Below are 19,383 nucleotides of genomic sequence, written 5' to 3'. Positions count from 1 at the left end.
TAGAAAAGAATTAAAAACAGAAAATAAAAAAAAAAATAAATAAAGAAAAAACGCGTCGATTTAAAACTGTGCCAGAGTTGAAATTTGGATCCCCGCGACTCGCGGGGTTTGATGCAATAATTGCCGCGACTCGCGGAGCTTCTCTGACACACGGACAGAAGCCCTAATTCAGCATTAATTACGGGTTTTAATTAATTATTATTATTTAAACCTAATTATTATTATTATTATTATTAGTTTTATTTTAAGATTTACTTTTTATTTAATTTGTTTTATTTAGTATTAATTAGTTTACTTAAATTGTAAAATTAGTAGTTTTATTAAATAAAATAATATAAAAATAATATTTTTTTAAAAATTGTACTTTTTACAACTTTTTATTTATTTTTATATTTTGTCCCTTTTTAATCATTGTAGCGTAATATTTGTATTTTTAGCTCATATTTAATTTTAAACTTAGTTTTTGCTATAGTTATTTTTACTCCTAGATTTTTAGGCTTTGCCGTAGAATTCCTTAAGTGCTTTTTCTTTAGACTAAGATTTAGGTACTTTAGAATTTTGCGACGCCTTTTTAAGTTTTAGTTTCTTTTTAAGTTATTTCCATTTGGGATTTAGTTTTTCCTGTAAGCTTTAATATTTTTAGACACCTTTTACTATGTATCAATTATCATTTCAATTAGTAATTTCAATTTGCGATTATAATTTTAAGTTAGTTGTAGTAATAAGGTTAGGTTAGTCAAGTATTTTTAAGTTTTTATAAGTTTCTTTTATTTTTCCGTCACCTTTTATTTTTCAACCATTTTTTTCTTTTTCGACCTTTTTCGACGAACTCTTTTTCTCTCTTATTTCTCGCTATTCTAGTTTTTAGGACTTAGAATTTTTTCTACTTCTTATCTAAATTTCTTAAAATTACGAAAATTTATTTTAAGTGGTTAAATTAATAGACATCAAAATTTTCTGGTTCGTAGTAATAGTTGGATTTGTACGTGGACCGGGTTATTGGAGCCAAACAGTCCTCAATTATATTGAGACCAAACGAATCCTGCCCCTCTGCTGCATCTTTTGGCTATTCAAAACGTGGGCAAAATCAGAAAAGTCTATTAATTGGATAACTTATTATAATTTTTCTTTCCTTTTAAAAACTAATAGGATATTCAGTGGATGCACCGAGCAAGACGTTCACCACCTTTTGTACGTTCACCACCTGTAACTAGATCAAGACATTTAGCAAATATAACCGCCGTTGATTTTTCTTTAGAATCATCATCCAGTCGACCAAGTACTTCAGTTCAAATTTCCGATAATCCATTTTTTGAACCCAACCTCACAATTGAGAATCCAGAGAATATTCAGGAACGGTTCGTAGATCCTGAACCACTAAACTTTCCTCCGGAACCACCAATCATTCAAACAGAGATTGTTGAGGAACGAACCATTAAATCAGAATCATCTAGTGATACCGATTCAACAAATTCAATTATGGAGAATCTAGAACCTCTAAGTATGGAAGACCGAATGAGAGCTAAACGCACTGGCCAAGGTCACGCAATTACTCATCCAGACATTAATGCGCCAGATTATGAAATCAAAGGACAAATTCTACACATGGTGACTAATCAATGCCAATTTAGTGGTGCGCCGAAGGAAGATCCAAATGAACATCTACGTACCTTTAATAGGATCTGCACACTATTTAAAATACGAGAAGTGGAGGATGAACAGATATATCTCATGTTATTTCCCTGGACTTTAAAGGGAGAAGCCAAAGATTGGTTGGAATCGTTACCTGAAGGGGCGATCGATACATGGGATGTCTTAGTTGAAAAATTTCTTCAAAGATTCTTTCCGGCATCTAAAGCCGTGAGACTTCAAGGAGAAATTGTTACGTTCACACAAAATCCAAATGAAACATTATATGAGGCGTGGACAAGATTCGGAAGGATGTTGAGAGGATGTCCTCAACACGGTTTAGACACTTATCAAATAGTACAAATATTCTACCAAGGTGTCAACGTTGCTACACGAAAAGACATCGACATAACAGCTGGTGGTTCCATTATGAAGAAAACCGCAACTGAAGCTTACAAAATTATTGATAACACAGCCTCCCACTCGCATGAGTGGCACCAAGAAAAAGATATTTTTCGTTCATCTAAAGTGGCTAGAGCCGATTCTAGCCATGACTTTGATTCCGTTTCAGCAAAAATAGATGCTTTCGAAAGACGAATGGAAAAGATGAATAAAGATATTCACGCAATACGAATCAGTTGTGAGCTATGCGGTGGACCACACTTATTGAAAGATTGTCACATTGAACCAACATTGGAACAACGAGAGAATGTTTCCTATATGAACCAAAGGCCTGGAAATAATTATCAAAATAATTATCAACCGCCAAAGCTAAACTTCAATCGAAATCAAAACATTCTTTACAATCCAAAAGGACCCGAAAATAACTGGTATAACCAACAAGGTCCGAATAACCAACCAACTCAAAACAACACTTTCAATCAACAAAGACCTGGCTTATATAAACCACAACAACAAACCGAAGAGAAAAAGTCAAATATGGAAGACGTGGTATTCAAGCTAGTTGAATCTCAAACACAATTTATTGAAACTCAAACCCAAACGAACGAGAGATTTGATCAGTCATTAAGAACTCAACAAGCTTCCATTTTGAATCTAGAAAAACACGTAGGTACTCTTGCTAGCATGATGAGTGAGAGGGAACAAGGAAAGCTACCGAGTAATACTGAAGTAAATTCTCGGAATGAGAATGTTAATATGGTTTCAACAAATTCTGAAAAACCAGCACCAGAAGATGGGAAGGTTTTAGATGAGAGTAACAATGAAGAAGTTACACCACCACCATCCGAGTATGTAAAGCCAGTGGTGGCACCATACAAACCACCCATCCCGTTTCCAAGAAAAGGAGTTGAGTATGAGCAAGTAATAAGTAATAAAGATTGTGATACTTCTGGAAAGAAGAAGAAGAAAAAGAATAAGAAAGTACAAGAAACAAAAGCCGTAGAAGTAAACCCGGTGAAGACAGTTCCACCAAAACCTCCACCTAGGGTAGGTGATCCGGGTGAATTTATTGTTCCCTGTCTACTTAGTGATTGTGTCATGTATGATGCACTAGCAGATTTAGGTGCAAGTGTAAGTGTTATGCCTCTTTCATTATATAAGAGATTAGGAGTAGGTAAGTTAAGTCCAACGGATATGAGTGTTCGACTCTTTGATCAAACCATTAAGCACCCAGTTGGAATTGCTGACAACCTACCCGTTCAAGTAGGCAATTTAACCTTTCTAGTCGAATTTATTGTCATTGACATAGAAGAGGACCCAAACATTCCTCTAATTTTAGGTCGGCCATTCTTAGCGTCCACCAAGGCGTTATTTGATGTAGGAAATGGAAGAATGACACTTAAAAGTGGTGACAAATCGATCACCTTTATGATTCGAAAGTCTAAATCTCCACCAGCCAAAACCGTTGAACCAGTAAAAACAATTGGTAAGAACCATGTGTTTTTACCAACTCCAACGGTAATACTTAGCAATAATGAAACGCCTAAGTGTGGGGAAAATGAAGTAACACCTAATGATGACATGATAACAAAGAACCCCGTTGTTGATACGAAATTAAATGATCCCGTTATTAATAGTTCAATGAAGAAACTTATTAAACGGATTCGCGATGCTAGAACCAAGGGGAACTTTAAGTTATGTAACCGGTTAGTATCCAATCTATCACCTAAAGAAAAGGAGAAACTAGTTGAAATTGTGGAAATTACACAGGAATCCGACCAATGGCTTAAAGAAAAAGTCACGGATATGCAAGTTGATTATGGACCAAGAGAAATTAACGATGAAGTTAATCACAATTTTGACACCATGGCTACCTAAGTGTGGGGAGATTCAAATGTTCTAAAAAGAAAATGCTATCTAGAGTTAGTTGTTCTGTTCTCGTGTAGTTCCGAGAATGGAACCCGAATGGTCTTTCCCTAGCAGACCCTAAAGAACTAGTCTTCTCCCCCCATTCTGAATTTTTATTTTTTTTAGGTTTTTACAAAATGAAGACTGCCTGTGAACTAAACCATGGTCTAATGCTACACGCTTTGATCACTAAAAGAAATAATGATATACTCCCGAGTGAAATAGTATCAGTAATCAGAGAAAGAATGGACGGAGTTAGAAAAGAATCCAGATGCGAAGATAATAAGTTACAATTTGGTAAAGGAAAATCAAAATCCGCAGCGAAAAGAAGAGCACGACACCTAGAACGATGTCACAAATGCGGAAAATGGTCACATGGAGGTAAATGTTCAAATAAACCTATTCAAATACCGAATTTGTTACTTTATGCAGAGACGGACCGTTCATATGTTTAGAAGAAAAGACACTGAATGCTCGAGGTTACGCCTATGTAGCCATGGAAAATCAATTAAACCGACTATCTTATGAATGTGATAGATCATAAAACTAAGAAATCTATTCCACAGGTATGTCTGTACAGTTTTTATTTTTATTTTTATTTTTAACCTTTTGATAATAAACGCTAATTTGTTCGCTAAAAAGTATTAAATTGATATTGAATAAAGTTAGGTTTGGCGACCGAAATTATTGATATCATTCAAAAATTTATTACATCACTGCGAAATTTAACGTTTATTCTTAAGGTATAAATATCTTTAATCAATCAACCCAAAATATTTCAAAAATTCGTCATGAGTTAAATTAGGTCTTGGAACCGAAATTACTTTACCGAAAAGAGGGGCGCATATTTTTGATAATATTTGATTGATTAAAGTGGGATAAAAAGACAAAAAGATTTTTAAATTTATTTTTACCATGTTTTTAAAATTAATATTTAAATCTTAAATTAATATTGTAAATTTTGTAAAAACAATATAATTAAAATTGTAAATATTTGAACCATAATATAAGTTTGGTATGAATTTATAAATTTATAAATTAAGTTTGGTGTGAATTTTTAATTTCTAAAATATAAATTTTTAATTTTATGCATTTCAAATTTTAAGTTTGGTGTGAACTTTTAATATAAATTTTGAATTTTATATTTAAGTTGTGTGAATTTAAAAACAAAAATTTACTTTATCTCATTAAGTTAAGAATATGATTTTTAAAATTCGTCGTAAGTTGAAGACTAGGTCTTTGAACCGAAATTGCTTTACCCGAGGGAGGGACGAGAACTTTTATTATCATTATTTTTAATCTTATTGAATTAGAGTATGCCAAAAACATTGAAAAAACCCAAAAATCTTAGCTTTTAAAACAATCGCTACTAAAAGACAAATTTTAAAATTTTGTCGAAGGACGGACTAGGACATCGATCCGAAACGACCTCGTCCTAAATAACAAGGGAAACAAAATTTTAAAATTAAATACTTAATTGTTTTATAAGTTAAAGATTATAAAAAAAAAAAAAAAAAAAAGAGCAAACTCCGCGACTCGCGGAGTTTGAAAGGGAAATCTCCGCGACTCGCGGAGGGATCAAAACCCAGAAAAAAAATAATAAACACCCGAACTGATCAGTCCACAACCACAAAAACACACTGCGAAAAATAACAGCGAAAATACTTCGAAAAACCACCCAAAAACACCCCAAAAATCCCAATTTTTAACCGTTAATCACCAAATCTTTTGCTAAAATCATGTTGAGAAGGATGCTATCTAAGAATTACTCAAGAAAAACGGTAAATTTCTACACCTAAACACCATTTAATCCGAAATTTGGTGTTCTTGAGCTATTTTTTCCCAATTTGATTTTGATGTTTTTTTTAGACTTAAATTACAACAACAACAACAACAACAATACCCAATCCCGCGCCTGCGGGGTATGGAGGAGGTAAGATGTAGACAATCCTTCCTCTACCCTAAACTAGAAGAGAAGTCGTTTCCTTTACCACGAGTCGAGAAAAGGAATTCTCCACCTATAGGAAAGGGAAATTCATCCCCCTCTCTACTCCAGGTAGAGAGATTGCTTCCGTGAGGACCTCCGGCTAAAAAGAATTTTTTTTTTTTGTTTTTTTTTTTTTTTTAAAGATAAGTTAAAAAAAATAAATAAATAAATAAATAAAATAGAAAAATAAAAATAAATAAATAAAAATATAGATAAAAAAATAATAAAAAAAAAAAAAAAGAAAAAAAAGGGAGACGCCATGAAAATGGTAGAATCAAATTTTCATGGGTTTAAAGCACGCATGAGAAATCAATTTAGGCTCTGAGCGGCAGTCAAGACGCCACTAAAACGTAGCCCAATTTAAACCATCCCAAGGTAGCCCAAGTGGTTGGGGCCCTGAGATCCTTGCAAGAGGTCTCAGGTTCAATTCTTGGGGTGGCCAGGGAAGGGTTGGAAACAGCCAGGGAGTATTCCTGATGGGCTGCGTACACTAGAGTATGGGGTCGGATTACTCGCCCTTCCCGGGTAACCCGAATAGGGAAAATCTTACAACTTAATTAGACTTAAATTGTTTATGTATTATGCTTGTATAACCTAGATTGATGCTGTTTAACATGATTAGAAGCCTTAAACTTCAAATTTTGAGTAATCTAGGGTTTGTGTTCTTGAGCAAATTTGGGGCTTTTTGATATAAACAGGTTATGGCCGATTTTTGTCATGAATTGTTGCTAAATTGAGTAGTGTAACATGTCTAGGCAGTTAAATGATCCAAACTTTGAGCCTAAACATGATTTTGAGAATTAAAGTGGACTTTTTCAAGTCTAAAATTCATGAACTTGATTTTTGAAAGATAATGCCATTTGAGACTTGTTTGATTGTTAGTAATGATTATTTTGACATGTTATTTGAGTTGAATGCTTATGAACTTGGCGAACATTTTCGTATATGCTTATTTGAAAAAGTGTAGATTTGATGAAAATATGAAAATGAGCTTAAGTTTGATATAAATTGATAATGTCATTATAATTGATGATTTTGCTGACACTAATGCATATTTGGATGCACAAAATTTGTGTTTGATGTGTTTTGCAGAATGAAAGGGGTGAATCTTCATCCCAAGCCCGCAATGCTCCTGCTGAGAATTTGGAACAACAGGAGGTGGATAACTACTACAAGCAAGATATACCTCATCCAGTCATGACTTTTTCCGATATGCACTTGGAAGAGTTGCACCCGAACCTGAGATTTGACAGACTTTGGATAGATTATCCAAAATATCAACGGGGTTTGCATACTCTTCATTCCAAGGTTGTTGAGGTACCGAGGGTCATAGAATGGGGACCCTTAGAAGCTGTAGAATTGGCCGGGCCAATTAGGGAATTACTTGTACAGAGGTATGGTAATTCTTATTTTAATGACTGGATATGTTTATTCACCATACGTAGACCTGTATATAAAGTATGGTGTGAAGAATTGTTATGTAGTATAGAGTTGAATGATCGGGTAGCTAGTTTAACCGATCGTTCTTTTATTAGATTTTTGTTAGGCGGTTCGATGCGCCACATGTCTTTACTGGACATGGCTCAGGCTTTACGTATATATACGCCTGAGGAGTTAGCGTCTGCCGATTGTAGAGGATTGATACTAAACGGTAGAAAGATAGATGAGAATTTTGATACACACGGTGTGTGGAGTCAAATGACAAGCCATCACCGTTTCAAAGGGGGAAATTACTCTTATTTGGATATTGATAGAGCCGAATTAAGAGTGATACATAGGTTTTTAGCTAATTCGATTACACAAAGGGGTAAAAACAAGGAAAAAGTAAATGAACAGGATTTGTTTTACCATATGTGTATTCGAGACCCACAAAGCGCTGTAAGTATACCATATTGTGTGGGTTATTATTTATCAGCTATGGTTCGGGGGATGCGACCACATAGCATAATAGGAGGTGGTATTTTTATTACTTTGATTGGTGAATATCTCGGTGTGGATATAAGTCGGGGGGGATTATTACTAGAAGAGCCGGAACCCCGCGATACTATAGGTTTAAATGTATACCATGGTGCGAAAGTTTTGAAGAGGCGAAATAACGCCGCAGTACGATACCATGGTAGACATCCACAGGTGGAGAGAAACCAGCAGCAAGGTAATGTAGGAGGGGGGAATGAGATGCAAGAAATGCATAGGTTTATAGCTTCTCAGGAATACGAAAATGCTAGACAGAGAGCATTTGAAGATTGGCAAGTTCATCAGAACCAGATCATAGCTCATTGCCAACATATAGGTAGAAACTATATTCCTACACCGAAACCCATCTTCCCTCCTTGGTCGATAGAGATGCAGCCACCATATCCTACGTATGACCCTGCCGAAGCATTCTATAGCAGTTATGGTTATGCCTGGAACCCCTATTGGTACCAATATCATCCTTAGTTTACTTATTATTTTTTATTATTTTGTAATTTGTAATTATTGATACATTTAATACTTTTGTTAATATTGTAATCATATTTATAATTATCTAACTTTTATTCTTAGATTTTAATAATTTTTGAATGTGGGGTAATATACCAAACTTCAAAAATATGTATATATGTTTGCAGTTTATCTTATGTACACAACAGGGTAAAACAACGCATTTTCAAAGACTGGCATTAAGTTCAGCAAAAGCAACTAATTTTGACGACAAGATGCAAAATATATGTGAAATAACAACAAGACGGAATGAACAAATGATGTGCACCATTTATCATTCAGCAAACAAACGCCAATATATTTGGAAACTTTGGTAAAAATTTAATCATTTTCACACAAATCACCCTCAATAATTTAAATTGTTACTGATTTCTTGCAAATGAGGGCATTGCAAGATCTTAAGTGTGGGAAGGGGTTAAATTCTTTCGGATTTTAAAATTTTTTACTTTATACACTTGGTTACCATTAAAAATACTAGTAAAGCAGTAGTTGTATTAGAATCTAGTGCTCTCTGATAAAAAAAGAACAGCTCTAGTCTTATATACTGACTACCCAATTCTAGTAAAATTTTTCAATTAAATGAATTCAAATCATGTTTATACATATTTATGAACGATAAAACTAGGTTTTAACACCGAAATTATTGTTATCTCAGAAAGAACATAAATTAAGAAACAAACTAAAATGTCAAAATTCATTTAAAATGGAATAGAGGACGATAAAAAGGAAAATAAAAGCCAAGTGTGGGAAAATTTACCAAGTTATTTTAAACATATGTCACATATATCTGTAACAAATAACTGAAAATACTTTTGCTTTGGACTAAACTAAACTGTTTTACCCGATGAAAGAAAAGAAGAGATGGATCTACACGATGAATCAATTCCATCATTAAAAGGAAGTAAAGTCTTCCGAAAAAGAAACGCGCTTCTTGATTTAGGTCATGAAGTTGTCGTCCAGACCAGCTGTAGGTTGACGAAAAATCTAGAAAAGTCATCACTAAAATCAGCAGGAAATCCACGGACCTCAGCATCAAACAGGGTCGCCAAGTGGTCAGATTTATCCTAACCATGAGAAGGATTTATCTCGTACAATGGGGGGCACCATGCAAATTAGCTGGATAAGACTAATGAATCAGATCCCCAGAAAGGATAATCTCCTTAAAGATTAAAAATCAGCTTTTAAGACTGATATTACTCAATCCTAGAGATTGACCTTAAAGATTGAGAATTACAAACTCATGGAATTCAATGATATCTAAACTCGAGCTTGAACGAGAAAATATTTTGATCAAAATTATAAACCGATTTGTTTTCTGAAAACCCTATTTTCAATGCGTTCATTACCATTGAACGTAAAATCCTAGAAATTCACCTGGAATTCATTAGGTCACCTGAACCAAATCGGGTGTCAACCGTAAGAACGGTGGTTGCATAGTGGTCAAAGACAGGACCTTGTGCCATACCGAAAAATTATAAGGGTGAGCTTTACTATTGCTCCTACCAAGGATAGTAATTGCGTCCGACACGTTATAGACCATAATCAAAAGCATGTCACGGGACATTGCCTTAACAGTTGCTTGTTCAACGCTTTCCTTTCAACCGGACGGTAGTTTACCGAAAGGTAATATACGGGACAAGTAAACTGGACGTGTTGCTTTCCAAATACAAGGTTAGCAAGTGGGTGACACAAAACCGCAAGTTTTGAGCTAAAATTTTCAAATCTGAAACCCACCAAACCCACAAAAATATTTTGCAAACACCGGTAAAGGGTTATTCCGGAAAACTTATCTAGGGTAAAAACTAGATTTCAAAAAAATCAAATGTTTTCATAAAGATCCAATTTCCTTAATGGATCTAAATTTTTATAGTCATGTGGGACTGTAGACCATATCGTTACTACCATTGTTTATACCGCCGTATAGAAATCACTGATGTACAAAGTGTGAAGAATAAAGAAGTGATTCTAGTATTTCAAGACAATATTGCTTGAGGACAAGCAACGCTCAAGTGTGGGAATATTTGATAATGCTAAAAACGAACATATATTTCATAGCATTATTCCTCAAGAAAGACAAGCTTTTAGTTGCAATTGTTCTATTTACAAGTGATATTCGTTTGTATAATAAAAGGTGAAGACAAAAGACAGATTCGACGAATTTTAGACGCAAACGACCAAAAAGCTCAAAAGTACAAAAGACAATCAAAAAGGTTCCAATTATTGATAAGAAACGTCTCGAAATTACAAAAGTACAAGATTCAAAACGCAAAGTACAAGATATTAAATTGTACGCGAGGACGTTCGAAAATCCGGAACCGGGACCAGAGTCAACTCTTAACGCTCGACGCAACGGATTAAAAATTACAAGTTAACTATGTATATAAATATAATATAATATATAATTAATTATATTAATTATATATATATTATATTTATAAATAAAAAACCGTCGGCAGAGAAAAACTCCAAGGACTGAGCTGTAAAAGTAACCTCCGCGACTCGCGGAGTTTGAAGAGGTTTTCACCGCGAGTCGCGGAGCCCCAAAATTGAAAACTGCCTATAAAGCCAACCGAATTCTGATCAAAATCATCATCTTTTTCTTCTCTTATCATACGTAAAATTTATATATATATATATAATTTATATTTTAATTTTAATTATAATTCTAATAATAAGGGTATGTTAGCGAATGTTGTAAGGGTGTAAGTCGAAATTCTGTCCGTGTAACGCTACGCTATTTTTAATCATTTTAAGTTATGTTCAACCTTTTTACATTAATGTCTCGTAGCTAAGTTATTATTATGCTTATTTAAAACGAAGTAATCATGATGTTGGGCTAATTACTAAAATTGGGTAATTGGGCTTTGTACCATAATTGGGGTTTGGATAAAAGAACGACACTTGTGGAAATTAGACTATGGGCTATTAATGAGCTTTATATTTGTTTAACTAAATGAAAGTTTGTTAATGTTAATATAAAGATTTACAATTGGGCGTCCCTATAAATTACCATATACACTCGATCAGACACGATGGGCGGGGTATTTATATGTACGAATAATCGTTCATTTAACCGGACACGGGAATGGATTAATAGCCACTAGAATAATTAAAACAGGGGTGAAATTACATTCAAGGGTAATTGGTGTAATTGTTAACAAAGTAGTAAAACCTTGGTTTACACACAGTCGATAACCTGGTGTATTCATTAAACAAAGTATTAAAACCTTGTTACAATTCGAATCCCCAATTAGTTGGAATATTTAACTTCGGGTATAAGAATAATTTGATGAGGACACTCGCACTTTATATTTATGACTGATGGACTGTTATGGACAAAAACCAGACGGACATATTAAATAATCCAGGACAAAGGACAATTAACCCATGGGCATAAAACTAAAATCAACACGTCAAACATCATGATTACGGAAGTTTAAATAAGCATAATTCTTTTATTTCATATTTACTTTTATTTATTGTTATTTAATCGCACTTTTAATTATCGTACTTTTTATTTATCGTAAGTTTATTTTATCGCACTTTTATTATTCGCAATTTCATTATCGTTATTTACTTTACGCTTTAATTTAAGTCTTTTATTTATTTAATATTTTACATTAGGTTTTAACTGCGACTAAAGTCTTAAAATCGACAAACCGGTCATTAAACGGTAAAAACCCCCCTTTATAATAATATTACTTATATATATTTGTATTTTTATAAAAGTAAACTAATATAGCGTTGAGCTTTGTTTAAAGATTTCCCTGTAGAACGAACCGGACTTACTAAAAACTACACTACTGTACGATTAGGTACACTGCCTATAAGTGTTGTAGCAAGGTTTAAGTATATCCATTCTATAAATATATAAATATCTTGTGTAAAATTGTATCGTATTTAATAGTATTTCCTGCTAAAATTAATAACTATTTTATATACACCTCGCATAACATCAACCCTGTAAAGCCATGCGATCGCATGGACACTAAAAACTGGGCAGAAACAAAATGCTCAGCGAGCTGCTCTCTGTCTCATAACTCAACACACACACATACACGAGCATACACACACATAAACCTCTAAAATCTTCATTTTTTCACCAAATTCATCCAAATTTCTTGCTATAATCTGCTTTAATCATGTATTTCTTCAGAAGTTTTCGAGGAAGATAAAAATTTCACCCCTAAAGTCTTTAAATTTTCAGTTTTAGTGTTCTTGAGCTAAATTTTACCTAATTTAATTTTGTTAATTTCTAGTGTAATTAGAGTTAAATTGTTAGTATATTATGTATGTATAACCTAGATTGATGCTATTTAACATGATTTGAAGCCAAAAACTTCAAAATTTTTAGAAATCTAGGGTTTGTGTTCTTGAGCAATTTGGGGCTTTTTGATATAAACAGGTTATGGCCGATTTTTGTCATGAATTATTTCTAAATTAAGTAGTGTAACATGTTTAGGTAGCTAAATGATCCAAACTTTGATCCTATACATGATTTTTGAGAATTAAAGTAGACTTTTAAGGTCTAAAATTCATGAACATGATTAAATTGATGTAAATGCCATTTGAAACTTGTTTAATTGCCAGTAATGATTATTTTGACATGTTATTTGAGTAGAATGCTTATGAACTTTGTAAACATTTTCATATATGCTTATTTGAAAAAGTGTAGAATTGATAAAAATGTGAAAATGAGCATGCGTTTAATATAGATTAAACATGTTATTGTAATTGTTTTAATTTTTTATTTTGCTAACACTAATGCATATTTGGATGCACAAATTTTGTGTTTAATGTGTTTTGCAGAGAAATACCGATACTGATGGTGCATCATCATCTAGGCAACCTGCTCCGGAACCACAGCCAGAAATGGAATATGAGCCACAATATGAACCAGAACCTGAACAGGAACAACAACAGGAACAACAATATCATAATGATCAACACATACCGTATTATGATCCGCAACAAGAATATGTTAATGCCTAAGTACAATTTCTGATTCATCCAAAAATAGAACACTCAACGATTCATGAAGAACAGTTGCATCCCAATTTGAGATTTGATCGAAGTTGGAGTGATTACCCGACGTACCAAAGTAACAAATTTAAACTGGTTACGAAAAATGTAGAATTACCGAGGGTAATCGATTGGGAGCCTTTGAAAAGATCTAACTAGTTAACTCAGTTAGACAACATCTGATCCAAAGGTACGGCAGCTCTTCTTTTCCTGATTGGGAACGTTTATTCACCATTCGTAGGCCTGTATATAAAGAGTGGTGTGTTGAGCTTATGAGTACTATATCACTTGATGCGGATGTAGTTAGGTTAGATGATAGGAATTTTCTTAGATTTTTACTTGGCCGTAGGATGTATAGGATGTCCATGCTGGACATGACCAGGGCTTTACAGATTTACACTCCTGGTGAATTACTACTACCTGATTGTACAAATTTGATTTATCATGGTGAAAGGGTAGATAGGAATTTTGACACGGACGCCGTCTGGAGGCGTATGTCAAATTATAATGTTTTTACGCTGGAAGGAAGACACTCCTATTTAGATATTAACAAAGCAGAGCTTCGTGTTATACATAGATTTTTAGCTAATTCGATTACACAAAGAGGTAAAAATAAAGAGAAGATGACCTTACATGATTTATTTTACCTTAAGTGTATTCGAAACACTAGAAGCGTTGTTAATATCCCCTACTGTGTTGGTTTTTATCTGTCCAAAATGGTGGCATGAATATAGGACGGGGGAATAATATGAGGAGGTATTTTTGTTACTCTCATTGGAGAGTATTTGGGTGTAGATAGGGATCAAGGGGGTCCACTGATGGTGTGCAGGGAACAGGTTGAGACTTTAGGATTGAAGGTTTATCAGGGTGCAAAGGTATTAAAGAGCAGACACAATCAGGAAGTACCATATGATTGTCGTCATCCACAGGTATAGAGAGGTTCAGATGAGAAAATGGAGGAACCGTATGACATTAGGTGTAACGACCCTACTTTTTCCATTATCTTTTACCGTTAATTATTTAACGACCGTTAATTGTTATTCGTTCCATGTCATTTCTATGATCTATATTATTATTTTAGTAATAATATATTAATTATTATGTGTTATATGAATATTTGTATTCATATTTCAAGTTATACGTTTTTACGTGTCGCGGATTTTTATCCGGCGAATCTTTTCAGTTTTCAAACCAACGGGCAAGCTTTTGGGATTTTTTTAGTCCTAATTATTTTAAATATGATATTTTAATGTCATATGTTTATATTTAGTGTTTATATATTTTATTCGTCGCGTATTTGTTATCTCTCCGAAAAATCAATCGCGTAGCGATGTTTTCGCGTTTCGGGCTTCGTTCGAACATTCGGACCACAAGTTATTAAGCATTTATCAAATTTGGCCCACTAAGGGGCCCATCCTACCAAAATTTTGGCCAACACATCCATGGGGAGGGGTGTTTGGTGCATTTTGGCTAAACTTGAGGCATTAGATCATAATACCTCACTACTTCCCTCATTTGTAAACCTAATCATTTTTTTTTCTCATCTTCTCCTCTCCTCTCCCATCCTTAGCCGTCACCTACACCACTACTTCTCATCCTCATCTTCATTCAATTATAGCTTGGATCAAAGGGCTTCTTGTATAATCGGATTCTACTCTTCGTTCTCTACGCGACTACATCTTTTGATTCTTGATTAGGGTATAAACCCTAACCCTAGATTTTTAATTTTTCTTATATTTTCTATATTTTGATGTTATGTTGATAGTATGATGATTATATGTTATTGTATTGATGATTGTATGCGTAGAAATGCTCAAATATATATGTTTTCGGTTTGATTGAATTGGGACAGCAGCATTTTAGTTCATTTCTGATTATGTAACTGATATAAAAGTGAAATTAAAGTATCTAGATGAGTTCCTCTCACCAAGACATTAATTTTAGACTCCGGATTCATGTCATTTCGATTCCCGGAGCTTAGGATATGATTAAAATGGTGTTATGTGGAGATTAAACTATGAAAACGAATTGAACCAGGTTTGGTCCGACTTTGTGACCATTTTTAGGGTCTTTAGGGTGTACTAGTGTGTTAGGATTGATGATGGGATGAACTTTCATGTTCGGGTCATCGAAATCCGAGCCACGTATCACCCGTTATGACTAAAACACGTTTTCGAGCGGATTAAAGGTCCAAACTGATTAAGAGCTGTAAGTCACGACTTGGTGACTGTTCTTGGGATGTTCTTGAGCACACTAATGTGTCGGGTGGGTTGGTTAGGCGAAGATATATATAAGGCTCGCCGAAAACTGATTCCCGGGGCTCAAGTTATGACCCGATGAACTTTTGATTAAAACTTATGGTTAGTAAATAAAATTTATGATATAAATAATGATTTTCATTATTATTAAATTACTTATGATATAAAAAGTAATTATTATAATTTAAGACTAATGATATATATTTATTATATCATTTAATTATTACTTATGATTTAATTAAACTTTTAATTAAACTGATGATTAATAATACTTTTATTATTAATGAAAAATACTTATGATAAGTATTAAATTTATATTATAAAATTATTATAATAAGACTTATAATAAGGATTAATTAATTATTTAATTATTATAAGGTTTAGTTATTATTTAATTATAATTTAATTATTAAATAATTATGATTTAATAATTATAATTAGAAACTTATGATATGATTAATAATTCATTATTAATTAATAATACTTATGATATGATTTAAATTTTATTATTAATTAATAATACTTATATTATGACTAATATTTAATTAATTAATTAAATACTTATGTTTTATTAAATATATCATTTAAACTTATGTTAACTTTAATAATTCATTTTAATTTAATTAAACTTATGTTATGACATAATTATACATATTTAACTTTAATTAACATTATAACTTATATTATTATTATAACTTATACTTTTAAAATTAATGTTGACTATGTTTGACCGAGGTTGACTTTTGAGTTGACTTTCGGTTAACTTTGACCTTCAGTTGACTTTTGTTGATTTTCTAAATAAGGAAACTTTCCTAACTTAAAACATTCTAAAAATAGAAACTTTCTAAATTTAGAAACTTTTCAAAAATAGAAACTTTCCTAAAATAGAAACTTTCCAAAAATAGAAACTTTTCAAAAATAGAAACTTTCCAAAAATAGGAACTTTTCAAAAATGGAAACCTGCTAAAAATAGAAACTTTCTAAAAATAGAAACTTTCTAAAAATAGAAACTTTCTAAAAATAGAAAGTGTGTGTCCGTACGCTGTTCCGATCAAACCGATGCATGTCGAGTATTGTTCTATGTCTACTTGCAACATGTACAATAGCTATCATACTAAGACTTGACCTAAGTTAGTTATTTATATTGACCTGCTTTATTTATAGGTCGGCGTTGTGATCATTTCTGATCACTTTACTTCGATTGCTGTTAGCTTATTTGTATGGTTACTTCGTTTGCTATTAAGGTGAGTTATAGTCCCATTTTTCTATTTTAAATCTTTTGGGATGAGAATACATGCAATTTATTTTATATTTTTGGACACATGTGGAAGTTGGTTTAAATTATTCATTGTGGGTTGAACAAAAATATTCCCTAGTCTGGTAACTGTAATCACTGGTTTCTACTGCTGAACGCGAATCCTACGGATAGATCTATCGGGTTTGACAACCCCATTTCGAGCTAGTCGCGCTAGCAATTTATAATCGGAATGTTTAGTACTTCGTATTTAGTTGAAGATACACTTGTTAGGTGTATATTATTTATTGTGTTTGGCAAGGGTAAATAAATGGTTAAGTGGTTACCAGGTGGCTCACGAAAAATGGAATAATGTTTTTATATGTTTTCTAGCATATAATTTTGTGGTCCAAAAAGGGGTTTTTATGTTTTCAAACATAAATTTTTATGGTTTAAATTAAATATTGTTTGCAATATGAAACCTATAATTCACTGAACATTTTTGTTGACAGTTACTCGCATGTTTTATTCTCAGGTTCATGATTGATTGCTTCCGCTGTGCTTAGAGAGTCTGCATATTTATGATGGCAGCTTTTGTTAAACAATAACTTGCATTCTATTTTGATACATTTAACAGTGAATGTTGTTGACTTTGTTTTGGTCAACTTTTGGTTAAGTAATAATGTATGGTTTTTCTAAACTTACATATTTTGGTAGATTTCCTTTATAGAAAATCATTTTTAAACAAAGAATTCAAAGTTATTTATTAAATTCATATAGAGTTATGATTAAGCTGTGGGACCAAGATAACGATGGTCGTCAAGTGTACTTTGACGGGTTGTTAAATTAGGGATGTCATTAGGGAGGCTATTACTGACGTTTACCATCGTATAGATGAGGTAGAAATGACAAACGAGGCTAGACATAGTCAGTTCGAGCAGTGGCACGCCGAGAATGTGTACGAGCATTCTAGGCAATGACAGCATGATAGATGGCACTATCATCAGCATCAGATCATGAGCCAGCTCTATCATCAGCATCAGATCATGAGCCAGCTATCACCTCAGGTACCAAATAACTACGTACCGACCCGACCTGCTTACTATCCTCCACACCAGCCCGATATGCAACCACCATTTACTCTCTACGACCCTAACCAGGCCTACCAGTACACCTATAACCAACCGTGGAACCCGACCGACGACATGAACTGGAACCCCTATCCAGATTGATACAGTTCCCGTTGGTGATTTCTATGATTTTTATCTTTTTATTATTTTTATTTATTTAAGTTCAGCAAAAGCTACTAATTTTGACGACAAAACGAAAAACAAATGTGATGTAACAACAAGACGGAATGCACCATTTATCATTCGACAAATAAACGCCAATATGTTTGGAAACTTTGGTAAAATTTAATCATTTTTCTACGCTAATCACCCTCAATAATTTAAATTGTTACTGATTTCTTGCAAATGAGGGCATTGCAAGATCTTAAGTGTGGGAAGGGGTTAAATTCTTTCGGATTTTTAAAATTTTTAACACTTGGTTACCATTAAAAATACTGGTAACGCAGTAGTTGTATTAGAATCTAGTGCTCTCTGATAATAAAGAACAGCCCTAGTCTTATATACTGACTACCCAATTCTAGTAAAAATTTTCAAAATTTTCAACTAAATGAACTCAAAATCATGTTTATACATATTTATGAACGATAAAACTAGGTGTTAATACCGAAATTATTGTTATCTCAGAAAGGACATAAATTGAGAAACAACCTAAAATGTTAGAATTCATTTAAAATGGAATAGAGGAAAATAAAAAGGCAAAGAAAGGAAAATAAGAGCCAAGTGTGGGAAAAATTTACTAAGTTATTTAGAACATATGTCACATATTTTTGTACAAATAATTGAAGATACTTTTGTTTTGGACAAAATTAACTGTTTTACCCGGTAAATTGTAATATATTTGAAAGAAAGATGGATCTACACGATGAATCAATTCCATCATTAAAATAAAGTAAAGTCTTCCGAAAAAGACACGCACTTCTTGATTTAGGTCAGGAAGTTGTCGTCCAGACCAGTTGTAGAGTCTACGAAAAACCTTGAAAAGTTTTCTCAAAAATCAACTAGAAATCCACGGACCTTGGCATCAAACAGGGTCGCTAAATGGTCAGACTTATCCTAACCATGAGATGATCTGTCTCGTACAATAGGGGGCACCGTGCAAATTAGCTTATAAGACAAATGAATCAGATCCCCAGAAAGGGTAATCTCCTTAAAGATCAAAAATCAGCTTTTAAGTCTGATATTACTCAATCCTTGAGATTGACCTTAAAGATTGAGAATTCAAACTCATGGAATTCAATGATATCTAAACTCGAGCTTGAACGAGAAAATATTTTTGATCAAATTAAAACCGATTTGTTTTCTGAAAACCCATTTTCAATGCGTTTATTACCA

At 33.1% G+C, this 19,383-nt stretch overlaps 1 long non-coding RNA gene across 1 annotated transcript in view; it reads left to right on the top strand.

The window, feature by feature from the left end:
• Positions 1-17,489, top strand: part of LOC139848018 (uncharacterized) — a 60,344-nt gene extending 42,855 nt beyond the window's left edge. Inside the window, exon 7 of the long non-coding RNA XR_011759781.1 lies at positions 17,457-17,489. This is a non-coding gene — a long non-coding RNA (uncharacterized lncRNA). The remainder of the gene's footprint in view (positions 1-17,456) is intronic.
• Positions 17,490-19,383: the final 1,894 nt, after the last annotated feature.

The sequence above is a fragment of the Rutidosis leptorrhynchoides genome, chromosome 5 (genome assembly GCF_046630445.1).
Source record: "Rutidosis leptorrhynchoides isolate AG116_Rl617_1_P2 chromosome 5, CSIRO_AGI_Rlap_v1, whole genome shotgun sequence".
NCBI lineage: Eukaryota > Viridiplantae > Streptophyta > Magnoliopsida > Asterales > Asteraceae > Rutidosis > Rutidosis leptorrhynchoides.
Note: the sequence above shows the minus strand (reverse complement) of the source record. Positions and strands in the feature narration are given on the sequence as shown.